Below are 12,788 nucleotides of genomic sequence, written 5' to 3' on the forward strand. Positions count from 1 at the left end.
TGGAAATTTTAGGAAATATTTGGAAAGCAAACTATTGGATGGTAAAAATTCAGTTACGGTGGTGGACAACGAAATGGAAACACCAACATATTGACCACTTTCACGTAATATTTTAAATTTTTGCTATTTAATATTAGAAAACTATTGAGTAAAAAATATTTGAAATACAGTAGTGGACAAAGAAATGGAAACACCAAAATCTTGACAACTTTCTTCGAAATAACTTCGCCTTTTGCTATTTAATATTAGAAAATTTTTGAGTATAAAATATTTGAAATACAGTGGTGGGCAACGAAATGGAAACACCAATATATTGACAACTTTCTTCGAAATAATTTCGATTTTTCAATTTAATATTAGAAAATTATTAAGTTAATAATACTACAGCAGTGGACAAAGAATTGGAAACACCAAAATATTGACAACTTTCTTCGAAATAATTTCAACTTTTGCTTTTTAATGTTTAAAAATTATTAAGTATAAAATATTTAAAATACAGTGGTGGTTCAAGAAATGGAAAAGCCAACAAACGTGCAATTCTCAACGAGAAAACAACTTTTTGTCCATTAGAAAAACTTTTACAAAATCAGGATGCAAACATATCCTGATATGCTATTTTATGAATATTATATTTATAGTATACATACATATATAATATGTTCAGAAATTTACAATATCTCATAATTAATATATTTTCATAAATTTAGTGCATACCTGTTTCATGGACCACTAGCTGTATTTTTTATTACATTACTAAATGAAAGCCGTTTGTACTTAAATTTTATTTTTGTTTCGGAGTGATCATTTCGTATACTTGGTGAGTGAGGTAGTTCTAGCTGACTTTTAGACTGTACTCATATTTAGACACGAGAAACGCGAGTCAATGGTCGTAAAAATATTTAATGACTTGACATAGTACAATGAAAGAAATTTTCTTTTTGAAGAAGTTTTATGAGCAAATTGTAATAAATTAATTACAATTGTGGGCATTAATACTGTTATCATATAACACTGCCATCATATAACGGAGCTTACATATAAATTTATAAATGTAAAGAAAAGACAAATACATCTAATGAGTTGGTGAAGAATGGCAGTAAATAATAAAATATTAAATAAAAGCTGCTGACAGTGATATTCTTAGGACCGTTTTTTCAATGTGTGGTTAGCAGCAATCTCTCAGTTGAGAACTGGTCAGAAAAAAGTTTATTTATGGAAAAAAAGAGTTTTGGTTAAGTTAACCAGTTAAGTTCTGGTAAAAAAAAAGGTTAATTACCGATAGAAACAGCCTTGGCTAAGTTAACCTGAACTTAAATGAAAGAAGGCTGCTAAGCAGACATTGAGAAAACGGGTCTTTGTCAAATAAGTAGCCACTCTACACACAAAGTCCCCAAAAAAACTCAAAAAGTGTGGAAAAATGATTTTTATGGTCCTACATTAGAAGAAGATAGATGAGGCGTATATTTGACATATAAAAATATTTTGCCACCAATCTATGTATGTATATGTATGTACATATGTATGTATATAACGATATCTATCACCGAGTGTATATAAATTCATAAAAAAATTAAAAGAAATATTAAAAAAATTATAAAAAAATTATAAAAAAATATAAAAATAAAATATTTTTAAAAAATTTAAATTAAAAAAAAATTTAAAAAAAAAAATTAAAAAAAAATTTAAAAAAAATTAAAAAAAAATAAAATTAAAAAAAAATTTAAAAAAAATTAAAATTAAAAAAAAAAAAAAAAAAAAAAAAAAAATTAAAATTAAAAAAAAAAAAAAATTAAAATTAAAAAAAGTAATTATTATTTCTATCATCTCTTAGAATCTCCCTAATCAACTGTGATTATTATTTATTAGCAAGACAAATGGCTAACATCAAATTAGCTTAACAAACTCATTAATCCCAAAGCATATATGTATATGTATGTGTGTGTGTGTAAAACCTAATCGGCGTGAGCAAAGCCAATTCAATTAACATTTCATTCGAAAATCAGCAGTCAGCAAGCGGCACTTCGAAATTGCCTAATCATTGCATGAATTGAGTGAAAACTGCAGCAGCAACTCCAATGGCAAGCTAGAAAATAGCAAAAATTATTTATGCTGACAACGTTTTGATTTATTAACGTTCATTTCTGGCTAGCGCTAGGCTAGAGCAAAGCGAATTTGTGAAGTCATGCCCATGAGTATTGCATCTTTTAGGCGCACAGCACCGCAGTTCGCCACAAGTCAAAGATAATACGACGAAACCCAAATAGGATTGGAAGAAGCAATGAAAATTGCGGAAAACACATAAAATAATAAATAAAGTGCGTGCCGCACAGAAAGCAAATTGAGCAACCGAAGAAATATTATCAAACCGACATCTTTCGGAGCAAATATGCTTATGGTGTTTGTTTTTATTTCATATTGCCACAATACAAATTGATAATGTCATAAAAGTGCCTCAAATTGGGTTATTTGAAAAAAGTATGATGGGCGTAATATTGCGTGTTCGCGTGCTTGTGGCAGCCTGTGGTGGCAAAGTCGAAATGCCGAATAGCCAAAGACGAATAAGGCGCAATATCGAAGCATACATTTCACTATACATACTGTATATGTTAGTAGTAATGTATGTATTAATATATACAGCAAATATGCTTATACATATGTACAGTATTATTCCACTATCAATTCGGCAAAACATCAAAATGCCTACCATATGACCAATAGTCCAGAAATAATTTACAAGTTCTTCCTATTTCCGTATGATTTCGCATGAAGAAGGCATATAAAATGTCAAAACGGTAGCCAGAAATGCCAAAATAGCAGACATAGGTTGTGTTTAGGTCCAGCTTTCGAACGTTGCCGCTACAATTAGAAGTACATAATAAATCGTGCGAATGAAAGGATTTCTTGTATATATTTTTTTGGAGATTTGGGATTGAGTAGATGAAAGGTTTCAGGTTATCAGTTGAGCATTGTATTTGTATTTGACAGACAGTTACTAAAAAAAACACAGAGAGTGAAGTTTTTTGATTCTATTCTAAAATAAAGAAGCAGGCGTGTGATTATGACATCAAATTAGTTTTCTGTTTGAAAGCAAGTTAACTCAGCTATTTTTGAGAAATTTTATAATAACGAGAATAATCAGTTATACACTTAGACAAAAAAGTACCCGGAAATTGTAAACAAATTTCCTGTTTAAATGATATTTCAAGATAATGATTTTGATGGATATTTTGGATACGAAAGGCGTTCTTGCTCGACTCGTCTCGATAAAGCTGAATTTTTTTTCAAAACGAGTACCGTAAACAGATCTCTTTCGACATGCTTGAATACGCGAATTCCGATCCCACATTCAAGGAGAGCATTATAACTGCCGATGGGACATGGGTTTATGGGTTTGACATGCAAACAAGCCAACAATCATCGGAATGGAGGGAAAGAAACGAGATTATTTTCTAATAAGCGCTAAGGTTTGGTCTGGTTGCTGGCCGGCTGGCTACTATGAGGCAAACCTGAATAGTTTGTCTGATCCTAACTATAGAAGTTGACAGACAGATGTTAAAAGGGAGACGGCTAGAGCGTACAAAAAGTAATTGCTGAAACCTGAAAATCATTTAAAATCCATTATACAAATTTTGCGTGCTCCGCGGTCTTCCTAAAAAATCGCCAACTGGAATATTAAAAATTAGGTGTGAAAAGGCCAAAATGATGGATGTGAAATGGCAACGTCGCATAAATGTCAAACGAAATTGTGTCACAGTGCAAAATTGTTGTTATATACACCGACTCAAGCGCTCGCCAAATTGACCAAACACATGTTGCAGATGCAAAAATGCCGCGAGCACTGAATCAGCAACCAAAAGTTGCGCAAAATAACGCCAAAAAATTTGCTAACAAAAGAAAAAACAACAACAAAAACTTTTAACGCGTGCTAATTTTCTGACGCGGTAGCTGAAGCAATATCATCGGCACAGCTGTCAGTAAGCAAAATAAAAGGGTGTTGCTGCAGCACAGCAACAACAAAAACAACTGTACCGATCGGCAGGCGATGTCTGCTGAAAAACAGCTGATCTCGTCAAGTAAAGCGCATCAATCGAATGGCATACGTGACCTGGCTCAATGCCAACCTGAGCGGAGAACCACCAAAAAAAACCAGCGCTAGAAGCGCGAAGGGTGTACAGTTGGTGTTGTTGTGTTTGCAGTACGAAAATTAGTTAATTAAACAAATTGCTGTGAAAATTTGTGCTTTTAAAAAACAACAAACACGCAGAAGCATTTCCATGCCTTTAGAATCATTGGAAAAGCGGCTTAAGAAATATAAAGACATAAATAAAGAATATAAAATTTTTATTTTTTTTTTTTATAAATTTAGGCACTCCGATTGACCACTGTGGCACTGACAAAAATGTGACTAGCAAATAAATTAAATTGTTTAATATAAAAAATATTTTCAAATTTGTTTTCAGCTTTTGCTGCCAAAGCCACCAATCAAGCAGCGAAGAGATATAAAATATTTACGGATTTACAGTTATACACACATAAGTGAACACGTGTAGCGGAAAATGTAATCCTCTAAAGTGGACCCCTTTGCCTCGGGTATATCGCAGATCCAGAATTTTCCCCAATCAACCGCAAAGAAATAATGAAAGTGGCGCGTGGGCTGTTACTAAGGGAGCTAGAGCTTCTCGGAATTAAAGAAAAAAAATCAACCAAAAATCATCATAAATTGGCATGACAAAGTATCAAAATTTATAGTATAAATATACAAAAACAAAAACGAAAAAATTTTGATACAAAATCGCTTATTTGTATTTTATGGACCAAGTCATATGAGCAAGTTAATGAATGGCAGGCGGCTGAATGAAATCGCCAAAACACAGGAAACTCATAAAAACTAAGCAATAAGAAGAATTCGATATTTTGGAATCGCATAAACCGGCTAACAACAAACACACTGACATATATGAGGCATGAGGCATATATGTATATATACAAACATACATATATAGACATAGTTGGGCGGTGATATATATAATATTTGCATGCGGCAAGTGATACTTCCCCAGCCCGCAGTCAAGTGATGCTGCGGCATTGTTTACAAACCGAACCGAGTGAAGTCACATGAATGACGCTCATGTGAGCGTTTTCGCCGAAAATACAAGGAAATGTGTGTTTGGAAAATTTGTCAAAACTATAGCAAGTCATTACTTTAAAATAGCAATCAACACGCTTAATGTATTTTCGCACAAAAACGAAAACAAAATCGGCCATATGATTGGAGACAGTTAGCGAATTTGCACACGCGACATTTTCAATGTTAAGTCGATGATGAAAAAAAAAAACATAGTGGAAAAACACAACAGCCAATTTTCTTTTTTAATTTAATGGAAAGTTTTATTTTCAAATAGTTTAAGGTCAGCTGTTTTTGGTTAATTTTTTGGTTAATTTTAGAAACGCATAATTAGCAAGTAATTTTGGGTAATGTATAGCTGTTTTTTTTTTTTTTTTTTTTGTTTTTGATTTTAGTGATTGAGTAATTTTTTTCAGACAACCTGTTCAGCAATCGAATTAGTAGCTCCAATTTGACATAATTTGGCAAAAAAAAATTCGAATAAAATCGGACTTTCAACCAATCAAGTGCAAGCAATTTTACATAATTCTTGAAAATTATTAGTGTTAATATTTTCGGTCGCTATATCTATAACAACAACAACTAATTTAAGGATCCCACACTTTGATTAGAGTCATGAGGCGGATTTGTCATCAAGACAATGGTTCAACAAGAGAGGATCTGATTTTTACAATGCCGAAAACTGTCATTTCGGTTGATTTAAATAAAAAATAACTGGAAACTACAAAAAGTCCTATATATTTTTTTTTTGCATATACATACATACTTTATATAGTTTTCATACAATAACTTACCAGATTTATTCTGATCAAAAATCGAATTTTGCAAGGCAAAAACGACCAATATTTGGATTAAAATTCTACTTTTTTGTTAAACGCGCCAATTTATCAATTTTTGGTTCTTTTTTTTCGTTTTCATACTTGGAGGTGTCTATTAACAAATTTTTCAGAGTAACTAGCGAAAAATAATATTCACTTTTTTACCCACCCTTGCTGCGGGAATATACTGTCCAGAGTTAGGCATAATGTGCGGACCACTGCAGTATATTTCAAGCTGAAGTCTCTGTAGCGCCTGCAGGCAATTCCAGAGTCAACATCTACGTAGACAGCGCATATCGGCCAGAAGTGTTTTGGGAATCTGTGGAAAGTGTTGTCAGAACCAAGCAAGTTTACTTCTACTGGATGCCAGGTCACAAAAGCAATGAGGGCAATGGAATTGTGGACGAGACTGCTAAGGATGGTGTGCGGGTAACATCCGAAAACGTAATAAACATTGGGAAACCCATGCATTGTCTATACGACGATCCCGGCAGAAGCATGATAAGGAAAATCAAAACACAAAGGAACGAGCTACCTGTGTGCAAGACTGCAAAAGTTATGTGCAAAACAGTAGATGGAAAGTACACAAAATTCTTATTGGCACTCGATAGAAGAGACTGTAAAAACACGAGCGGAATACTAACTGATCACTGGTGGTCCGCAAAATGGTGCTGACAGATCGAGAATACTGCAGGTAATGTCTAGAGCAAGGCAACAGGGAAACAATGGAGCATCTCTTTTGCACTTGTCCCGCAAGACTACGCTGTAAGCATCTGCGGTCCCGACGGTATGATACAGTGAAAGAGATATCAATTGTGAGGCAACAGAGTCTGTTAAAATTCGCGGCAAGCGCAGGCATACTAAAGGATGACCACTCCTCATGGACATAGTAACTGAACTTCATCTGGTATTGCAAAGGACCAAAACTGGTCTCTTCGGCCTACCACAACAACTTAACCTAACCTAACCTTTACCCACCCTAATAAGTATATATACGTACATACATATATGTGACCTGGTCTACGGAAAGGGGGCTTAGGTGTCAAAAAAAAGGAGAACAATTAATGAGATAACGAGAAACTGACGATTATTTTTAACAGCTTTTCCCAGAAAACTAGTTTTCGCACGTTAGCACCCTTTTCGTAGACCAGGTCACATATATACATACATAAATATGAAACTTTATGTAATATTAAAGTGCTTCAACATATTTTTAGGTAATAATGACACTATATATTGGACAATTATATGGAAATACACATACACAGGCTGAATTATTCAAATTTCAGATTTGCAAGCCTTAAGGTATGCTATACTTATAAGATATAGATTCTAAATATTTCTTTAATAAAAGAAACTACTTTATTAAAATTTAATTGAGAAAAAATAACAACCGACTAGCTCAATCTCAAATTAATGTTTTCAAGCCTAAATGTATGCTACACAAATTGATAAAAGAAGTAATTTAAACATAAATAACTTATAAAATTATTCTAAATAAGCCAAAAGAAACATGAAAATACATTTTTATGCAAAGCATTGTCACAATAACTGTCTACCTTTAACTTTAAGCAATAATTGAAAAGCGAGTTAACACCGAGTCGCAAAATCTTAGAAAGTGTCAAAAGACGTACGTGTGTGTACCACAAACTAAAACTAAATTCGGCTTAAATCATGTTAATGTGCACACGTGCCTATTCAAGTTTCTATTTGCATTTATACATATATAAACTCACCCCTCTCAGAAGCTTAGTGACACCGCAAGATGTGCGCCCCTTTTTATCACATGCCTATAATTTACAAATACCTCAATATTTAACAGCAGATTGTGCGTAAGTATGTACGTGTGCAAGTGGTTGGTGTGGGGCAAAAAGTTAGAGAAAGGAAAATTCCAGCACACAAAATGCAAACAAACAACAATGCATACAACGCGAAGACTCAGCGTGCAGCAAGCCCAAGCAATCAGCTGTTTTGGAGCGCTCCCAGGCCAAACAAACAGCCGACTCAGCAAACAAACTACAAGGGCTCTACTATCTCTTATACGTATGAAATATGTATGTATAGTTCGGATATGTGTGAGTTCGGGGTTTCGAGTGCCGGTCGTTGTGTTGTTCACAGCTGCTTATGGCAGCCAAAAAGTATGCAGCAAAATCGCCTACCAACTATTTTACTCGCATGTTTACACTCCTTTTTCTTCAGAGTGCCAGCGATAACGCGTTGCACTCCAGTAAGTTCCTTCCGATTACAAACAAACAGCGTACAAGTTTCACTCGCGATATACCGTACATTGCCACAAGCCACAAGGAGGTATGGGCTGCACGTGTAACAAATTATCTACATATGTAGTATATGATTAGAGAGGCAGAGTAGTAGTGGTTGAAAAAATCGATGAAAAATAAGTTGAAAGGAGGAAAAAGGAGGCTAAAATACTACGCTGTATTTATTTTTACTTTCTCTGCTACTCATATATGCCTAAATGTATACTACAGTACATTTGTAATTTCACTTTTGCATATTATTGCCTACATTTAGGCGCATGGGCATGAATAGCTCTTTCGTGAATTTCGAGCCTGCCTTCGTTGCGTGCTCACTGAGCATGCGGCTTGCAACGAACCTTGAACTCGAAATTTTTTCTTGTGCCTACTACAATGACGAGGCCTACACGACACTTTCACTATTCGTTGAAGTGACGCAACATTTACGTAATAGACTGTGGCCAATACATATGTTTGCTCGTAGGCTGGCCGCCAACGAGTGTTGCGAGTGACTTCGTTATGGAGTTCGGAGCGTAGGTTTTTCTTTTTTTTTTTGCTGCCACTCTTGTACTATGTTTGGGAAGAGAGTGTTTTGGTTTCGAGGGCTAAACTTTCGCTTTTAAAGGCAGTGACATCTTAACGCGAACATTTTGACACACATACTTAGATATAATATATGTATGCATATATACAGCTATAATATTTATATAAATCGTATGTAGCGGCAAACGGAACTTTAACAAAACCGACTGTGGCACGAGCCAGGTGGCCACCAGCAACAACAATGCGAATTGACAATTAAAGCAAGCAAGATTCTGAGTTTATGGTAAACAACTGATTTGCGAATAAAACTTTTATTTGCTTTATTTGACTTCACACCCAAAATTATCAACTTCGCCAAAAGTCTGATTCTATTTATGGCACCCGTGCAAATATGTGGGTGCAAGCAAGTGGGCGTGGGGCAGCCCTACTCACTCACCAGTCACTGACATTTGTGGTTATGAAAATATTTCGGAATAAATATATACCGTTATGTTTGTATATACATATGTAGTTACACTGACCCCCACCACTTCGGAAAATAACTGCCTCACACGCATTTGTTATTATTGTTTTTTGTTTTGTTTGGGGTTTTTATTTTTATTTTTGGCTTACTTTTGTGCGGGTGTTGCTTTGAGCGTCATTTGGCGGCACGTGTATTTATAGCTCTGCATACCAGCGACGTTAAATTCTCACAACTGTGGATGTATTAGATGCGAATATCTGTAGGTGTGGATGAGTGTGTTGTTTGTGCGTGTGTGATAATAAAGTTGGCTGAAGTAAAATGTCAATAATAACAGATATCATCACCTTACAAAAATGAAAGGACCAAATTGACTAACTTTACGACATGGAAAAATACTGTGAAAATTAAAAAATAAAAAGGAAGCAAAAAATAATACGAATGAAAAAATATATGTATGTACATACATATGTATGTATGTACATATGTATAAAAAAAATTAAAAGAAATATTAAAAATAAAAAAAAAAAATTAAAAAAATAATAAAATTAAAAAATAATAATAAAATTAAAAAAAATAATAAAATTAAAAATTTAAAAAAAAATTAAAAATTAAAGAATAATTAATTAAAAATTAAAAAAATTAATTAAAAATTAAAATATGAAATGCACTTTAATTAAAATCTTCCAATAAATTGAGCATATAATTTAAAAAATTAAAAATTAAAAAAAAAATAAAAAAAAATTAAAAAAATAAAAAAAAATAAAAAATATTAAAAAAAAAAAAAATTAAAAAAAAATTAAAAAATTAATAAAAGATATTTTATAAAAAAATGTTTCAAAAAATCTGCGCCAAAAATTAAAAATAAAAATAAAAATATTTCTGCAAAAAAAAAAAAATATTTAAAACCAATTAATTTGAGCAGTAGAAAATTTAAACATTTTAGTATATCTACATACATACGTGTACTCTTTCAACAGTAATAAAAAATAGCTGTAATTCCGATTTCGAGTAATTAAGCTTTAATTACGACTTTACTGAAATATTTTTTGAACATTTATTGCTTGGAAACATTGTTATTTTCTGAAACCCTTTTTTTAACGATATTTCACCCTTTTGATACAAAATGTAATGAATATTCTGCAATATAAATTAATTAAATAAATAATAGCAGGTAAAATGTATATACCTAACAATACAGATTCAAGGAATCGAAACCATTTTTTATGACAGCTCATCACAAACGTAGATAGCAAATTGCATTTTTTTTATTATTCAATTTCTTGCACGCATTTTAAAAGCAGTAGATACGTGCAAACTCTGTGAACACGCACTTAAAAAGGGACACATTAAAATACAAAAGTAGCAAAGTTTCAGTGAAGGAAGAAGACGCCAAAGAGAACTGTTCTTTTGAGACATTCTATATACCCATGTATGTATGTATATACGGGCATGAGGATTGTCAAAGCATGACAGGCGCGTATCAGCAGCTGTAGTTGAGTATTGAAGGATTGGTTTACCATTGAATGGAGTGAGAATGGGGTGAATGTCACTTGTAGGAAGAGGGTATACAGGTATTAAAAATAGAAAACACTACGAAAGCACAAACAAATATCAGTTGAATTGATATATAGTAAAGATATTGTTTAAACTGCACAGGAAAATTTATAATTTATTTTTTGTAATTGAATCGACTTCATAAATGCTGCAATTCTTGCCTAGTACCTTCGAAATCTCAATTATGCATGTTAAAGGAAAGAGTTTTTAACGATTTCAAACGCTAGAGAAAACACATATTTCTCTGATTTAGGATATATTGAATTGAGATATAAATTTATATATAATAAAAATATATATTAAAATATCAAAGCAAAATTAAAAAAAAATATAGCAAAAAATTTAATAAGCTTTAATTAAAAAAAAAAAAAATTTAAATTTAAAAAAAAATTTAATTAAAACGATATATTTAAATAAATTTTAATAAAAAAATATTTTCATAAAAAAAAAAAAATATTTTAAAAAATGTTTAACAAAAAACAAAAAAAAACTATGTTTAGGGGTTTCCAAATAAGAGTGATATGATTTCTTAAAAAAAAAACACACTTAAGGAAATTCAAATATGTTTTATTTAATTTGAAGTATAATCGTTACAATTAAGCACTGACATCATCCAAATGTCCTCCACGACTCTTTTGCAGAAACGAATTCTATAAACCCAATTTCCAAGTACATTTTCTACTAAAAGAATAGCACATTTATATTGACTTCTAATGCTTGAAGTGCGTCTGATTTATTGCTAAAGACAAATGACTTCAAATAACCCCACAAGAAGTAGTCTAATGGCGTTAAATAACATCATCTTTTAGGCCATTGAATGCCAAAAATTCTTGAAATAATAGAATCTCTGAAATGTTTTTGCAATAATTCGGTTGTTGCATGTACTGTGTGGCACGTAGCTCCGTTTTGTTGGAACAAGATGTTGTCAAGATCAACTGAAGGTTGCTATGGGGAAAAAACTGACTATGCCTTCGTTCAAGTATAAGATATTGCAGTTTGCAGATCGCACATATTAGATCTATAGGTCACATAGTGAGATAATAACCTTGTTCTTCGCAACCGGACTTTTAGATAAACATCATTTTGAGTTAATAGCGTTTAAAGTTTGAAGACGCACTTAAGGCACTAGGTAGGAGAGAGAGAGATTTTGACAGCTGTAACTTTAGTTCAAGCGCACTCAGAACTTTATGAAATTTCGAAAAATTAATCTCAAAAATATATGCTTTGAAAAAACGCAATAAAAATGGATTATTTTTACCAACACAAGCGTATATAACGCCTTAAAAGAACTAATTGAATTGAATAAACATATTTATTTTGACAGCTAATAATAACAGCGTCGAATTAAAATTAGATTTTTGTAGATGATTACTTATTATGCAAACTCTTTTATATTTAAAACTTTTGTAAGCAAAATTGTTCAATTCCTTCTATCATTCGCAGCTACTATAAAATTTAGTGGTCACAATGCTCACAGGCTTGTTAGAAAAAAAGGTTACGGAAAATAACTGAACTTTACGCACAAACAAGTTAGTAAACATTTGCACGTGCACACACACACTCCTTTACAAATTTACATTCACAGAAATATAGTAAAACGGCACTTCGGCATGTGTGTTCGTGCAAATATATTGGACACTGTGACATGTAGCTAATGCTAAGCACAGGCTAGAGCTTGTTAAAACATAGAGAAATTGATTAAATTGAATATACAGCTGCAGGGTTGAGGGATTACAGCTCAGATAACGGGTAATTGTAGACACTCTAGGCGAGTTACGAAATCGCAAATAAAAGAAAAGTAACATGATATCGAAATGGAGTGGAATTTTAAGTTTAAGGATGATGTAAAGTGGCAGGAAAGTAGGGAAAAGATGCCGAAAATATTTGTTTTAGAACAAAATTCCTTTGCTGTTTGCTATTTGCGCGAACAGCATGTTTTATTTGCCCGTTACATGGAATTTTCATTTAAAATTTGTTTACTTTTTTGAGCTTTTGTTTAATTTATTTCGGCAACAGGCCGTTGGCAGCTA

This window comes from Bactrocera neohumeralis, chromosome 2 (assembly GCF_024586455.1).
Source record: "Bactrocera neohumeralis isolate Rockhampton chromosome 2, APGP_CSIRO_Bneo_wtdbg2-racon-allhic-juicebox.fasta_v2, whole genome shotgun sequence".
NCBI classification, from domain to species: domain Eukaryota; kingdom Metazoa; phylum Arthropoda; class Insecta; order Diptera; family Tephritidae; genus Bactrocera; species Bactrocera neohumeralis.